Raw genomic sequence first — 17,652 nt, forward strand, 5'->3', positions numbered from 1 at the left:
AATCTTGTTAATTCTTTCAAAGAACCACCTCCTTGTTTCATTGATCTCTTCTACTGTTCTTTTGGTTTCTATTTCATTGTTTTCTGCTCTGATCTTCATTATTTCTCTTCTTCTGCTGGGTTTAGGCTTTATTTGCTGTTTTTCTCTAACTCCTTTAGGTGTAGTAGGGTTAGGTTGTGTATTTGAGACCTCTCTTGTTTCTTGAGAAAGGCTTGTATTGCTATATACTTTCCTCTTAGGACTGCCTTTGCTATATCCCAAAGATTTTGAACAGTTGTGTTTTCATTTTCATTGGTTTCCATGAATGTTTTTAATTCTTCTTTAATTTCCTGGTTGACACATTCATTCTTTAGTAGGATACTCTTTAGCCTCCATGTATTTGAGTTCTTTCCGACTTTCCTCTTGTGAATGAGTTCTAGTTTCAAAGTGCTGTGGTCTGAAAATATGCAGGGAATAATCCCAAATTTTTGTTAGCGGTTGAGACCTGATTTGTGACCTAGGATGGGATCTATTCTGGAGAATGTTCCATAGGCACTAGAGAAGAATGTGTATTCCGTAGCTTTGGGATGGAATGTTCTGAATATGTCTGTGAAGTCCATTTGTTCCAGTGTGTCATTTAAAGTCTTTATTTCCTTGTTGATCTTTTGTTTAGATGATCTATCCATTTCAGTGAGGGGGGTGTTAAAAGTCCCCCACTATTATTGTATTGTTGTCAATGTGTTTCTTTGTTTTTGTTGTTAATTGGCTTATATTACTGGCTGATCCCATGTTAGGGGCCTAGATATTTACAATTGTTAGATCTTGTTAGATAGACCCTTTAAGTAGGATATAGTGTCCTTCCTCATCTCTTATTATAGTCTTTGTTTTAAAACCTAAATTGTCTGATATAAGGATTTCCACCCCAGCTTTCTTTTGGTGTCCATTAGCATGGTAAATTGTTCTCCACCCCCTCACTTTCTATGTGGGGGTGTCTTTGGGTTAAAATGAGTCTCTTGCAGACAGCATATCGATGGGTCTTGTTTTTTAATCCAATCTGATAGCCTGTGTCTTTTGATTGGCACATTTAGCCCATTTATATTCAGGGTAACTATTGAAAGATATGAATTTAGTGCCATTGTATTGCCTGTAAGGTGACTGTTACTGTATATTGTCTGTGTTCCTTTCTGGTCTATGCTGCTTTTAGGCTCTCTCTTTACTTAGAAGATCCTTTTCAATATTTCTTGGAGGGCTGGTTTCGTGTCTACAAATTCTTTTAGTTTTTGTTTGTCCTAGAAGCTTTTTATCTCTCCTTCAATTTTCAATGACAGCCTAGCTGGATATAGTATTCTTGGCTGCATATTTTTCTCATTTAGTGCTCTGAAGATATCATGCCAGTCCTTTCTGGCCTGCCAGGTCTCTGTGGATAGGTCTGTTGCCAATCTAATGTTTCTACCATTTTAGGTTACATATCTCTTCTCCCGAGCTGCTTTCAAGATTTTCTCTTTGTCTCTGAGACTCCTAAGTTTTACTATTAGATGTTGGGGTGTTGACCTATTTTTATTGATTTTGAGAGGGGTTCTCTGCACCTCCTGGAATTTGATGCCTGTTTCTTTCTCCAAATTAGGGAAGTTCCCTGCTATAATTTGCTCCAATATACCTTCTGCCCCTCTCTCTCTTTCTTCTTCTTCTGGGACCCCAATTATTCTAATGTTGTTTCGTCTTATCGTATCCCTTATCTCTCGAATTCTGCCCTCATGTTCCAGTCGTTGTTTATCTCTCTTTTTCTCAGCATCTTTATTTTCCATCATTTGGTCTTCTATATTGCTGATTCTCTCTTCTGCCTCATTTATCCTAGCAGTTAGTGCCCCCATTTTTGATTGCACCTCATTAATAGCCTTTTTGATTTTGACTTGGTTAGATTTTAGTTCTTTTATTTCTCCAGGAAGGGTTTCTCTAATAACTTCCATGCTTTTTTCAAGCCCAGCTATTGTCTTTAAAATCATGTTTCTGAACTCTAGGTCCGACATCGTACTAATGTCCATATTGAGTAGGTCCCTGGCAGACAGTACTACCTCTTGTTCTTTTTGTTGAGGTGATTTTTTTCGTCTTGTCATTTTGCCCAGAGGAGAACAGATGAATGAGAGAACAAAATGCTAACAGGTTAACAACGTCCCCAGAAAATATACTCTAAACAAATCAGAAAAGACCTGAAACCAGGGGAAAAGAAAGGGAAAGAAAAAAAAAAGAAAGAGAAAATAAAAGAAAAAGAAAAAGATAAAAACATACAAAAACAGAACAAAACAAAAAAAACAGAATATGATCATATATGATCAGGCTAGTGCATAGATCAGTGCCACACAATAGCTTTTGGGTGTATTTTGGTCTGTTAGAAGAAAGAGCTAAAATAAGTCCTAAAATTTTAAAGAAAGACTTATATATGTACAAAATAGGGGTTGATACAATGAAGGGATGGAATATGAGTGTAAAGATGAAAATTATAAAAGATTTTATAAAAGGAATTGATAAGAATTTGTTTGAAAAAAGAAAGAAGATGATTTAAAAAAAAAAAGAAAGAAAAGGGAGAGAATGTGATCAGGGAGGACACTAGAACAAAGCCATACACTAGTGATTTAGGGTATATTTTGATCTGTTAGAAGAAACTGTATCTCAAAATTTTAAAGACAGAACAACTTATATATATATATATATATATATATATATATATATATATATATGTATATATATGTATATATGCGCATGCCCAAAATAAGGGTAACTACTATGAAGGGATAGAATATGACTCTAAAAATGAAAAATAAAATTTTTTTTTTTTAAAAGAGAATTGTAAGATGTGGGTTGAAAAGGGAAAAAGAAAAAAAACAGTTAAAAAATTAATTTGAAAGACTAATGAATCATGGTAAAAAAAGCCGTGAATTCTATGTGCAGTATTCCCCTAGCGCTAGAATTCTCCCGTTCTCATTGATCGGTAAACTTGGTCTTGGCTGGCTGTTCTTGCTGATCTTCTGGGGGAGGGGCCTGTTGCCGTGGTTACCAAATGTCTTTTTCGGTGGCGGAATTGCCTTGCCCCTTGTTGGTCCGGGCTAAGTAATTTGCTCGGGTTTGCTCTCCAGAGCTTTTGTTCCCTGCAAGCTTTCCATACGGCTTTGGAGGATGAGAGTGAAAATGACGGCCTCCAATCTCTACCCCGGAGGAGCGGCGAACTCGGGGCCCTACTCCTCAGTGCTCCCCCAGAGAAAAGCAGTCAATCACTCCCATCTCCCCAGTCTCCAGCCGCACTCTGTGCTCACCCAGCCTGTGACCGAGCATTTCTATCTTTGGCACCTGACCCCGTGTGGAGTCTCCAAACCCAGCAGATCCCTGTGGTGCACTCTCCCGCCGCTCCTCTTGGAAGAGGAAGGGGAGTTTCCCCAGCTCTGCTGCTTGTTGGGTCCCTGCTGGAGGAGCAGTGGCCCAACTGTGCTGCAGATCATGTTTTATGGCAACCCCGAGCTGAGAGCCCGCGCCTCCGCTCCGTCTCTGCAGCCGGCTTCCCCGCTCTGATATCCAGGAGCTTTGCCACACTCAAGCACCCCCGGTCTTTCTGTGACGCTGAGGGTCCTGAGACCACACTGTCCTGTGAGGTTTGCACCCCCAGCTTAGCACCCAGAGCGACCTCCCTCAGAGGAGCCAACATCTAAAAGTTCCAATTTGGGGCTCCGCGGCTCTATCACTTGCCAGAAGCGGCCGACAGCAGAGGCCCCCCTCCCTCGCCATCTATCCTCCCGAATATCGCCTGGGATTCACTTCTCCGCATGTCCTACCTTCCAGTAAGTGGTCGCTTTTCTGTTCAGAGAGTTGTTGCTATTCTTTTCTTCGATCTCCTGTTGAGTTTGTAGGTGTTCAGAATGGTTTGATCCCTATTTAGCTGAACTCCTGAGACCAGATGAAATCCAGGTCTCCTACTCCTCCGCCATCTTGCTCCGCCCCCTCCAGGGGATAATTCTATATGAAACAGTTGCAAAGAAGGAGATGTCATAAACTGTTCAACTAACACTAGTCTTTTGATATTTCAACACTTTCTTTAAACAGGTGGAAACAGTACCTCAACCCTTTGACTAGATGGCCTAATCTCATCATCACTGCTGAGACATGTCTACTTTTAACTCCTCCTCACTAGTCTCTAGAATGTATGCTAATAAAAGAGCCAAGAGTCCATTCAGTGGAGCAAGAAGCTATACATGTATCAACTGCCAAAGGGCTTCCTGCTTCAAAATATATTCTACTTTTGCCTGTTTTTAATTTTTTTTTAATTTATTTGAGAGAGAGAGCTTGAGAGAGAGATCATGAACAGGGATGGGGCATAAAGGGAGAAGCCGACTCCCCACCGAGCAGGGAACCCAATGCGGGACTTGATCCCAGTCCCCTGGGATCATGACCTGAGCTGCGGCAGACGCTTAACGACTGAGCCACCCAGACGTCCTACTTTTGCCTATTTTTCAACTAATGCATTATATCCAGGCACCATCAATAAATGCAAATATTATACACTGACCCCCTATCCTCACAGTAGGCCCCCACACTACTGTGTAACATTTGCAGGGAATGAAATGATCTCAGAATTAATAGAAGGGAAATGGGGCAAGATAAAAGTAATAGGCAAAAGGTTTCTCTAAAGGCATCGTTCCTCTCAGATTCAGTTCCAGTTCTGAAATTGTCCTATCTCCCTGAATTGGAGAACCAGCTTACCCTTTGTTGCTGAAAATGAAAGTCAAAGTCTTTACCAGATTGAATGGGATGGCTACATCTGGTTTGTCTTAGAAAATATTTTGCGGATGCCATTGTGTAGTGGTCATTGGTCCTACCCACTTTCTGCCCCATGTATAGCTGCATTATTAAGATTTCTGTAAAATGTGGCATTGTTAATATTGATTCATTCAACTATATATTCATCCATAACATCTGCTAGTTTAAGCATGAAAGGATGGTGAAATACTCACTGGTCAGTCACACGCTTGAATTAGACATAAACTGGCAAAGGACAACCCGGATGGCTCATCTTGCCCAAAGTTCCACAGCCAACATTAGGAAGTCAGCATCCCACTCTCACACTGTGATTAAAGGGTTTCTTAGCATTATTAAAAGCCTGTCCAACTAGTTCATGGTGGAAAGTAGAAAGTTGTGCTGATTAATGTATACACTTAAGTGTTTGAGCAAAATAAAAGGTAGGCATCTTTTAACCAGTGCTTTATCTTTAATAGCGTATCATCACTAACATAAAGGAAATACATTTTACATATTCACAAGAAGGCTTTAAATCTGTATTTTAAGTTGTCAATAAAATCAAAGAGTTTTGTGATAATTCAGTATTTTCTCTCTGGTGGTCCTTTTCTTATTTAAAAGAATGTTTTTGTTTTTGTTTTCTGGATATTCTACATTTTCAGAGAAACTTCTCTAGTAACAAACTATAGAAATGAACCCTAAAAGTGTAGCCTTTGTTTTTTTAATCTAAACTTTTGTAACCCCTAATAGGAACCCTAACGCATTAAATGTGAGCACACCATTTATGCTCTAGCATAACCTAAAGACACTAAGCAGTGACTCAGGAGATGTGTACCTGTATCCATTTCTTTCGAAAAGGAAAAAGTTGGGGCACCTGGGTGGCTCAGTCTGTTAAGCATTCAACTCTTGATTTAGGCTCCGGTCATGATCTCAGGGTCCTGGATCATGCTCCTTGCTCAGTAGGGAGTCTGCTTGAGGATTCTCTCTCCCTCTCCCTCTGCCCCTCCCTGCCCCACTCACACTTGCTCACTCTCTAAAATAAATAAATAGGGGCACCTGGGTGGCTCAGTGGGTTAAGTGTCTGCCTTTGGCTCAGGTCATAATCTCAGGGTCCTGGGATCAAGCCCCATGTTAGGGTCCCTGCTCAGCGGGGAGTCTGCTTCTCCCTCTCCCTCTCCTTCTCCCCCTCTTCCCTGCTCATGCTCTCTAATAAATAAATAAAATCTTAAAAAATGAATCTTTCTTTAAAAATAAATAAAAAGGAAAAAGTTACCTCTTTTAAAATTTATTGTTATTTTGGGAGATGTAAAAATGTTACCTGGACTCTAAGGAGCAAGAGTTTTCAATGAGAAGTCAAAAAAACAGTTCCAGCCAGTCTCCTCACCAGACTGTGTGGCTTTGGCCAAATCTCTCTAATGACTAAATTCATTCATCTGTAAATTTTTATCTCATTCAAAGAAAATTATCAGGACCCATTTTCTGCTATCTCGGGTCTTGGAAGTCTATTTTGTATGGGGAAAGACTGGGTAGTCTGAAGCCATGTATTTATAATTCTATCCAAAATAATTACCCAAGCTAAAACACCTCTATTGAAATTTTATTTTTGACAGAGAACTGATGGCTAACAGGGAGGGGGGAGGGGTATAAGCAAAATGGGTTAAGGGGAGTTGGAGATATAGGCTGCCAGTAACGGAATAAGTCACAAGAATAAAAGTCATTATGTAGGAAATATAGTCAATGACATTGTAATAGCATGGTGACAGATGGTAGCTACGTTTGTGGTGAGCATAACATATAAAGAAGTTGAATCAGTGTGTTGTACACCTGAAATTAATGTGGCATTGTGTATCAACTAAAAAAATTTTTAATTCTATTTTGGGTGTATATGCAAATGGTATGAGAATAAATGTCAATTGTATTAAATGTTGTGCTTTGTGTTGTAAATGGGTCCAGTTGGCAAATGCATGTTAATAATTATACTCTAAAAACCCAGTTACCTATCAAATGTGCTAATGATTAATTGAACTTGTGTATCTGGAAATTTTAAGATTCACTAAGTTAAGTTCATATTAAATTAAAGAGAACTTCTTATATATAACCTTGGGCACTATGAGTGTACCGACTATATACTTTTTGTTCAACCAAAAATCCCATTATCTTTCTCTTCATTGACTTAAACTGACAGTTTGTGTGGTGAATGCTAATTTTTTTCTTCTATGTTCCTTATACATCATTTTATTATAGATACTTCTCAAAGCAGATTATTTTATATTAATTTCTTTTTATAAGGTGGGAGTTGCTCTGTATAACAGCCATTCTTGTCACTGAACAAATGTATATCTGTGAATCCAGTCTGGAGTGAAAGAGAGGAAAAGCACAAAAGGGAGAGAATATAAAGTATATCTGTGTGGAACAGGAGACAATCAATTAGATTCATTATCTGCTCTACATTCCAGTCACTTCTTTAAAAGAAAAGAAGTACATAATACCATGGCAACAGTTAGACCTGCAGTCCGTTATGGTATATAATCATTAAGAGGTCTTCAGCCTTCCCTGAAAATAGATATGAAAAAAAATCTGCTGGTTGCACAAACTCCCTATATTTATGCTGATTAAATGACAAGTTTGTAATTTACAGGTGTCTTATTGCCATGGGAATGCAATCATACAATTCCATTTTAGAATTCAAGGGCTTTTGAAACATGCTGCATGATTGTTAGCTGGGCTGCAAGCTAAGATTAAATTGAAGGGGTGGCATGTAGATTTTAGAACATGGTGTTGACATTTACTGGCCAATCACATTTTGCAACACTCCTGCATGACAGCAGATGTTGACCTTTCAAGCTTTCCCTATCTGCTTTCACACGTTACCTGCAGAAATTAACATAACTCCGCTTCCTGCTCTATGCTGCTATTAATGTCATCTGGGAATTGAGATTCATGAATTCAGTTATTACCCAGGCTTGAGACCCGTTTTATACTCTAAGCACAGAACTAACAGCTCCTGGGAGCTGGTATTTTTGGATGTTGCTTCGACTACCTTTGTGGTTGAGGGATAGCTGGAAGCTATGGTGTAAAAATTGTCATCAGGAACAAGAGGAGAAACAGGCAGAGGAGGACTGTTTCAAGGAGAATGCTAAGGGCCAAATAATTGCGACTACATGGGATAGGAGAGCTTAAAACACAAAAAGGGTACATTTTAAGTAAGTCAAATAATGGCGTGAGTTTCACTGCCCTTGTTCACTGAACCAGGAAAATGATACCCCTTAGAGTCTGTGTGCGCTGAGCTTTAGGGTTTACTTCACAACGCCCGGGGCCTCTATTATCGATGATTTAGGAGAGAAATAATCTAAGGTAAAGATGTCATAGATAGCCCTTAGGAGTTCTGTGCATAATGGTGAGCCACATTCTCTAGTACTTCCTTCTGAATAAAAATCCTACCATTCTCTGTTATCTTGTCAGATATTTTTTGTTCAGTTTTTCCTAAACATAGAAGTGCTGCTTCTAAAATATTTGGGGGGAAATTGCCAACCGGGGAATGAAATTCTGAGATATATTATTTTCTGGGACAGGAATTAGCACCTCTTCTAAGTCCTGGTAATACAGATATCATTACAATGAAATATCTCCAGAAATAGGTGGACAAAGTTATGACACCGTTTATCAAAATTTGCAGACTGTAAAGGAGGATTCTGAGTTTTGCTTAACCTTTTCTCCAGGTTAGCTGTATGGATTTAGTAAATTTCCTGTCGTCTTTTAAAGTCCTTGGAGAGCATCTATGAAATATCTTAGTCACGGTTCTGTGAATCTAGTCTTTTGAGATACAAGCAGATGCATTTATCTCAAATAGGAATTGATTAACAGAGCTCAAGATGTCACCAATGAGATATGCATATACAGTCTACTTCAATGGCATTGCTCTGATTTACCCTCCAGCAAACATTCTGTGCTGATTTGCATGTTTCAGCCACGGTGAATTTTCCAGCAGTTTCTCTAAAATGAGTACCTCTTATCTCATATATGAAATACACAAGCATCATGATTTAAAGGACCAAAACCCACCCTTTAAAAATCTTTTCAACCCAATTCCACTGTGCTTGAGGTTCTATGATTTGAAAATACTTTATATGTATGAATTAATATTTTTTCAAAATTGTTTAATGCAAAAGGAATGCTCCTGGGATGAGTGATAACAGTGTTACTAGTATTTTCCTATAAATAACTTGGCCCGGTTTCTTTCTTGTTTGAGAGCAAAGACCAGCTAACATACATATATCCAAATGCCAGATGGACATTTCCAATGGGATATACCATAAGCACTTCAGTAAATAAGTCCAAGCCTGAACTGATCATCTTCACCACCCCTCCTCAACAATTGAATTTACTTTTCTTCCTCAGCTGGAGAATGTGAGGTGAACTCTCATCTTTGTTATACACTATTACCATTTGGATTTTATCCTGAGAGGAGTTGAGAAGGATCATAAACAGTAGAGTAACCTGATAAAACTAGCACTGAAAAATCATTCTGAGTTATAGGGTGAAGCACTGGGTGGAGATGGACTGAGCATGGGAAGGACACACATAGGGGAGAAACATTTGGGATGTTATTGTAGTAATCCAAAGGTGGTGATTTCCTTAAACAATACAGTAGAGTGGAGATCCTGAGAGGCATCCAGGCTTGAGACTTATTAAGCAAATCTGAGTCGATTTGATAATATATATATATAAAGGGTGGCATAGGTGAGGGAAGAGTTAGGGAGGCCTTCCTAGGTTTTGTTTCTAAAATACAGTATCTGTTGGTATTCCTCATTAAGGAAGGAGACACATAGCAAAAAAGACTTGGGGAAACGTGTTGACTTCATTTTTAGACATGTAAGTTTGAAATTGTATAAGCTAACCAGCTGGACCTATTTCTTTAAGCTCTTCTAGCCACATATGTATTTTTCACAAAACACCACATAAAATGGAATCTCCAGCATTCTTTTTTGTTCATGGTCCAAATTGGCACTTGCTTATCCAGGGCCTTCTAGAAGAGCCAGTGTGGCAAAAAAGAAAGCCTTGGTTTATGAAATGCAAAGTAGCTGGGCCCAAGTCCCTGCTCTGCCTTTTGCTTGTTGTGTGATCTTGGATGAAACACTTTGCATTTAAATTTCTTTATCTTTAAAATGGAGCTGTTAAAACCCATACTGGCATATATTAAAACACTAAAACATGGTAGCTTGTATTTTTTAGTACTTTCTATTTTACTCATGGTTTTTGCTTTTTGTTTTGTTTGGCTTTTAGCCCAATCTCACCATGAACTTTTGCAGGCAGGACCATCTTCCTGGATAAGGGGGCCCTCTATTTTTTTGCTTAACTATCCTCAACCCACAAAACAACCCATTAGCAGGACTGGGAGGGAACTTAATCTGTGCAACCAGAGATCAAAGCAAATACACCAGATATGATAAATGTAGACTCCTAGCCCATTATAATTTGGCTGCTTATTGAAACTATCCAAATGAGAAATTATGCTTCTGTATGCAAATTTAAATTGTATTACTAAGATTATTGTTTTTTCCTATTTTCCACTAAATAGTACTGAGAAAAACAGAAATAATTTTCTAAGAGGAATGTGGAGATATTCTTATAATTTATGGATATTGACCAATTGTTGATTATATACATTAGGAGAAGAATTATCATCACATTAATTTGCCTTTAGAAGCTCCTAAAATATTTCTTCTAATGAAAATGAGTCCCTTTATACCATCCTAGACCTCATAATCAGGATTGTCCTACAAGAGGACTTGATTTTGGAAGGCAGTAACAGTAGGTCTATGCTATGGCAGGGCTTTATATAGGTCAGCATTTCCTAGGACAAGAAATGACTGGGTTTGAGTGATCCATGTCCTTTAATTAATTAAGTGTAATTAATTGAGGAACATTTATGAATAAATGCCCAAAGTAAGAGATTACATAAAAATGAATTTACTTGGGTTAAATTTTTAAAGGTGATTTAATTTTGGGGAGTGGCTTTTTCATATAAATGTTGGGGAGTGACTTTCCCATATAAATGTTGAAATATGTTAAAAATAAACTGTATTTAATAAATATTTATTCAGTGTTTATTATATGTCAGGTGGTAGAGGAAGAAAAATTCCTTCCTTTCTTCCCACATTTGTTCATTCTTCAATAGAATACACATACTTCATACTTCTATTCTCTTTCCCATGCTTTTAACATACTCTCTACCCTCTTACTACATTCATACAAATCCTGACCGCCAAGATTAGCCATGTTTTACCAGATAGGGTGATTGCTTTGCCTTAGATAGCAAACCTATCTTCAGTCTTTCTCTTGTGCTTTGGATCACTTGCTCACTTGCTCACTTGCATAGGATCCGACTATACCCTATCCCCTTCTATCTGTTCTCCGGCATTCACCCACAACAGAGTGAAGAGCTGATGCCAGAATTTGATGCAGACTTACCTATCTTAATTGTTAAATGAAGGGAAAAGAAAGAGCACAGTTTAAAATAGCAATCTCCATTCCAAGGTTATGGAAGTTCTGCATTAGGATGGACTGAGCACTTCCTTACACTTAATAAAGTGGTATCTTGCTTCCATTTGATTATTGTTCTTTAAAAACAGCTTTCTCAGTAGGGATTTCTAAAATAGAAGGGTTGAGCGATAAGATCATGAAAACTCTCCTGAAACTTGTGACGTACCATATTTTATCAAGAGCTAGATGGACACATCCAAGTCTAGTAACTTGGACACAGCAGCAACTTATTCCCAATTTTCCTACATTTTTGCCTGAAAATCATATGGAACAAAAAAAAAAAAGAGGAAAAATTACAAACTACTTCTTCAATGAGACTAGCTCATGGAACAGACCCACACCCTAAATTTAAGTGTTATCAAAAACAATTGAGACCAACACAATTGATGTGGGCAGCCAAAATTGTGCGGCAGTATGCTAGGAACATCAGGATATGTGTAGGGGTCTAAGATTCATAGCAAATACATCCTCCTGGAAAGTATATAATTTTGGAGTCTGAAGTGTTAATGAGACAGATTGAATCTAACAGAGTTCATTCCTTGGAGAAGTAAAAGCAGAGAAAGTACAGGCAGAAAGAATCTGGGGTCCAAGATTTGACTCATGGGAAAAGAAGAAATGCCTCTGAAAGTAAAGGGAACATTTGAAAAAAACAGAGGCTACCAGGGTTTGAGGTAAGTTAAGAATAGAAGATCTCACAATCTGTATCAGATCCTGAGTGAGATCTGATATAAAGGTTATATCGTCATACAGAACAGCCATTTTTTAAATAAGAATGTGTCCTTATAGGCCCTCTTGGCACAGTGGGCAATGCGTCAGTCTCATAATCAGAATCATGTGCCATTATAGCAAAAGAAGACAGAGACCTTGAACAGAAAAATTTGATAAAGTCTGTGGCCCCTCCATTCTTCCAATGATATTACATTAATATATGACCCAAGGAAATTAAACTAACTCAAATAAAAATACAAAAAGTATAAATATGGTATCCCTAAAAAAAGATATAAGAAAAATGGGAATACTAGCATACAGACAACAATGAATAAGCAAAACTCGCTAAAAGAATATTTCATTTGAAATACACAAAGTATAGGCTGATTATTCCAACAGGACTTAAAAAAAAAAAATCTTAGTGAAATCATTACCAAGTAAGTCTTCAAAACAGAAATACAAGCACTCAGGAAAGATATGGCTAGATAGCAGAAGGAAAAGAAATGTTAAAATTTAGGGAAAGAGCTGAAAAAATAGGCAAAACTGTTCCAGAAATTCTAAATTAAAATGGGCAAGATGGAGAATACACTGCTGAAAAGCAAAGGAAAAAATTGTGAAAATTGAGAAAAATTAACAAAATGAAACAAAAGAAAGGACATGAAAGATTAATGATCAGGAAAAATATGAAATTCAGATTACAAAGATTAATTTACACATAAGTGGAATCCACAGAGAAAACTAAAAGCAATGAATGTAATAAAAGCATTTTTCTTAAAAATAATGAGTCTATATATTAAAAGGGCACAAGACATTAACCAAGCTGAAGCATATTCTAGTAAATTTATTAGGTTTGTAAAAAGCAATAATCCTTTGGGCAGCCAGAAAAAAATAAAATTCACTTGTAGATGAATGAAAATCCTCCTGACATCAGATTTCTTTATAGCAACATTCAGTATGATAGGACAGTGGAGTACCACCCACAAGTTACTAAAGAAAGAAAAGTGAGACAAAGATTTCATAACTAGCCAAGTTCTCCTTCAATTACACAAGCTATGGACATTTTTTAATCTGCCAAAAAATGGGGAAGTGTGACAAAATGTGTTGTAAATATTATACACTTTGACAATAGGGTAATTATACTATTATTAAATGAGGAAATGATAAGCGATATTGAAAGTTTGCCTCATTTCAAGTAACACCTATATAAATAGACAGCTATGATATAAATATATCTGCATATAATCTACGTATAATTATATTTAAGGTATCATTTAGAGCAGAAAAATAAGTGGTAAAATTTTAAAAATATATAAGAGTAAACACCAAGAACATTAATTGTATTAACTAAAATTACATGATTAAGGGGAGGAGAGAGGATATAAGAAATTCAAAATTTTTTTAAAAAGATTTTATTCATTTATTTGAGAGAGAGAGAGCGAGCGAGCAGGAGCAGGGGCAAAGGGAAAGGGAGAAGAAAGCTCCCCACTGAGCAGAGAGCCCGATGCAGGGATCGATCCCAGGACCCTGGGATCATGACCTGAGCAGAAAGCAGATGCTTAACCATCTGAGCCACCCAGGCGTCCCTGAAAATTCAAACTAAATTTTATGTTGTGTGTATGTGTATATATATATCAAAAAAATCCCTGATAGAACTAAATTGAAACATCTGTTACATAAATGGGCTTAACTTGTACATTAAAATAAAATATATAAACTAAATTAAAAACCCAAACTCATCTCTATGCTAAATAAGGTAATTGACTAAAATAACATAATTTATAAATGTTAAAAATAAAATGAGAAAATATATACCGGGCAAATGCAAATAAAAACTGGAGCACGGGGAAGATGGTGGAGTAGGAGGATCCTAAGCTCCCATGGACACACCAACATTACAGCAAATAAGTTTGTAAATGACCTGAAAACTGGCAGAAAAGACCTCCCACAGCTAATTGTGGAAAATAGGCCACATCAGAAAGGGTAGAAAGGGCATAGATGCTTTCGAGCACCAACCCCCCCCAAGACTAACCCCAAATGGGAGGGACATCATAAACACAGAGAAGCAAGGGGATCAGACCCCACCCTGGGCGCCCCTGGAACTAGAGACCCACAATGGGAAGGCAAGTCCCTGTAACATGAGGCTTTGAAAACCAGCAGGACTTAACTGTGGAAGAGCAACAGGGTGATAAGAAACTGAGTCCTCATCATTAAAGAGCCAGCACACTAAGTCACAACTCCTGAGACACGGCACAGAAGCAGCAGTTTAGAAAGTGTCTGGGGTTTAAGTGAAGGAGATTTATTGACTAATCTTAGAACATGTGCTGGAGGGCCAGAGAGATTCAGGAGATTTGTCCAGAGACAAAAGTGCTGGTGGGTTCTGTTTCTTTTTGCCTGCCTGGCTGAGATAGTTGGATGCTTACAGGAGCCAGTGCTAACACTCTCCATCTACCTTGTTAGCACTGCATGAGCCACCCACTCCTGCTGATTCACTTCATCCAAACCACTTCTCTGAGCAGGTATACCTGCAAAATGGCTCCTGCCCCTCCATACAATGCAGGGAACCCTGGTCAGGACTGGCACCACTCCAAAATGACTCCAGCTTTGTGGGGGAAAGGGAGAGGGGAAAGGGAAATAACCTCACACATCAGCATGCCTGCATTTGTAGCTGCCTGGCCTCTTAGGTAGCTGCACAGGCAACAAGATTTGCCCTGTGGTATGACCGCAGCTGTGGCAGAGAGGCTAATTGCAGATACCAAGGCCAACCAGCAACCTGCCCACAAATGAGTCTGTTGCAGCCTCAGAAGAGTCTCTTAACAGTGCAGTGACCAAACCCTACCCAGTGTGCCCACAGCAGGCAAAGCAGGTCAACTGCAGCCAGCCAGACTGAAGGCAGTGGGGGTGTGCAACCTACACAGGGGACAAGTCTAGAACCCCTGATTCTTGAGGTCAACGTCAATTGTGCTACAGGGCACAACAGCACATCTTCTAAACAAGGCCATTACTTTCAAGACCAGGAGATGTAGCCAACCTACCTCATACATACCTCATACATAAAAATGAAACAAAGCACATATTGCATGAAGCACTGGGTGTTATACACAAACAATGAATCACGGAACACTACATCAAAACCTAATGATATACTGTATGGTGACTAACATAATAAAAAAAAATGAAACAAAGAGAAAAAATGAGGATACAGAAGATGATGTCCCAAATGAAAGAGAAACAACGACACAAATCACAGTAGGAGAGCTAAAGCAATATGCCTGATGAATAATTCAAAGTAATAGTCATAAAGATACTCACTATACTTTAGAAAAGAGTGGATGATCTCATTCAGAGCTTCATAAAGGTAGAAAATAAAAAGAGGGCCAGTCAGAGCTGAAGAATTCAGTAACTGAGATAAAAATACATTAGAGAGAACAAACAACAGATTAGAGGATGCAAAAGAATGGATCGACGAGCTGGAAGACAGGGTCATGGGAAACAAGTAGGTTTAGAGAGAACATACCTCCTCATAATAAAAGCTATATATGACATTTCCACAGCTACCATCGTAATCAATGGTGAAAAACTGAAAGTTTTTCTGCTAAGAACAGGAATAGGATAAGATGTCCACTCTCACCATTTTTATTCAATACAGTACTGGAAGTCTTGCCTGCATCATGCAGATAAAAAATAAAAGGTATTCAAATTGGTAAGGAACAAGTAAAACTGTCACTATTTCCAAATGACATGATACTCTACATAGAAAACTCTGAAGACTCCATCAAAAAACCATTAGAACTGATTGAAAAATCCAGTAAAACTGCAGGATACAAAATTAATATACAGAAATATGTTGCATTTCTATATACTAATTGTGAAGTGGAAGAAATTAAGAAAACAATTCTATTTATGATTACACCAAGAATAAAACACCTAGAAATGAACTTAACCAAAGAGATAAAAGACCTATACTCTGCAAACTGTAAGACATTGATAGAAGAGACTAAACAGGACACAAATAAATGGAAAGATGCACCATACTCATGGAATGGAAGAATACTGTTTAAAATGTCCATACTACCCAAAGCAATCTACAGATTCAATGTAACCCCTATCAAAATATCAACAGCATTTTTCACAGAACTGGAACAAATAATCGTAATATTTGTATGGAACCACAAAAGACCCCAAACAGCCAAAGCAATCTTGAGAAAGAATAAAGCTGGAGGTATCATAAACCCAGATTTCAAGATATACTACAAAGCTGTAATAACCAAAACAGTATTGTACTAGCACAAAATTGAGCATAGATCAATATAACAGAATAGAGAGCTCAGAAAGAAACCCACACCTATGTGGTCAATTAATCTACAGCAAAGGAAGCAAAAATATACAATGGGGAAAAGATAGTCTAGCCTATTCAATAAATGTTGTTGGGAAAACTGGATAGTCCCATGCAAAAGAATGAAACTGGACCACTTTCTTATACCATATGCAAAAATAAACTCAAAATGGATCCAACACCTAAATGTAAGACCTGAAACATAGATCTCCTAGAAGAAAACATAGGCAGTAATCTCTTCGACGTCAGCTTCTTTAGCAACATTTTCTAGATATGCCTCTTCAAGCAAAGGAAACAAAAATAAACTATCAGGGCTAGACTAAAATAAAAACTTTTATATGGCAAACAACCTAATGATTGGAAGAAGATATTTGCAAATGATATATACAGTAAAGGATTAATATCCAAAATTCATAAAGAACTTATACAACTCAACACCAAAATCAACAAACATTTCCATAGAAGAGTGGTCAGAGGACTTGAACAGACATTTTTCCAAAGAAGACATACAGACACATGGCCAACAGACACATGAAAACATGGTCAGCATAACTAATCATCAGGGAAAATGCAAATTAAAGATATCACTTCACATCAATCAGAATGGCTTACATCAAAAAGACAAGAAATACCAAGTGTTAGTGAAAATGTGGAGAAAAGGGAACACTCATGTACTGTTGCTGGGAATGTAGATTGGTACAACTACTGTGGAAAAAGTATGGACATTCCTCAAAAAATTACAAACAGAATTACCATATCATTCAATAATTGAACTACTGGGTATTTATCCAAAGAAAACAAAAACACTAATTTGAAAAGACATATGCACCCCTATGTTTATTTTTTTTAAGATTTTATTTATCTATTTGAGAGAGAGAATGAGAGAGAGAGAAAGCACATGGGGGGGGAGGATCAGAGGGAGAAGCAGACTCCCTGCCGAGCAGGGAGCCCGATGTGGGACTCAATCCAGGGACTCCTGGATCATGACCTGAGCCGAAGGCAGTCACTTAACCAACTGAGCCACACAGGTGCCCCTCCCCTATGTTTATTGTAGCATTATTTACAATAGCCAAGATATGGAAGATATGGAAGCAACCTAAATGTTCATCATAGAAGAATGGATAAAGAAAATGTGGTGTGTGTGTGTGTGTGTGTGTGTGTGTGTGTGTGTATTATAACACAGTGGAATATTACTAAGTCATACAAAGGATGAGACCTTGTCGTGTCCAACAAGATGGTTGGATCCAGAGAGCATAATGCTAAGTAAAATAAGTCAGAGAAAGGCAAATATCATATGATTTGGCTCATAT

At 37.9% G+C, this 17,652-nt stretch overlaps 1 pseudogene; it reads right to left on the reverse strand.

Moving 5' to 3' along the window:
• Positions 1 to 5,394: 5,394 nt before the first annotated feature.
• On the reverse strand, positions 5,395 to 5,472 carry LOC113910826 (annotated as a pseudogene).
• Positions 5,473 to 17,652: the final 12,180 nt, after the last annotated feature.

Source organism: Zalophus californianus, chromosome 6 (genome assembly GCF_009762305.2).
Source record: "Zalophus californianus isolate mZalCal1 chromosome 6, mZalCal1.pri.v2, whole genome shotgun sequence".
Taxonomy (NCBI): Eukaryota; Metazoa; Chordata; class Mammalia; order Carnivora; family Otariidae; genus Zalophus; species Zalophus californianus.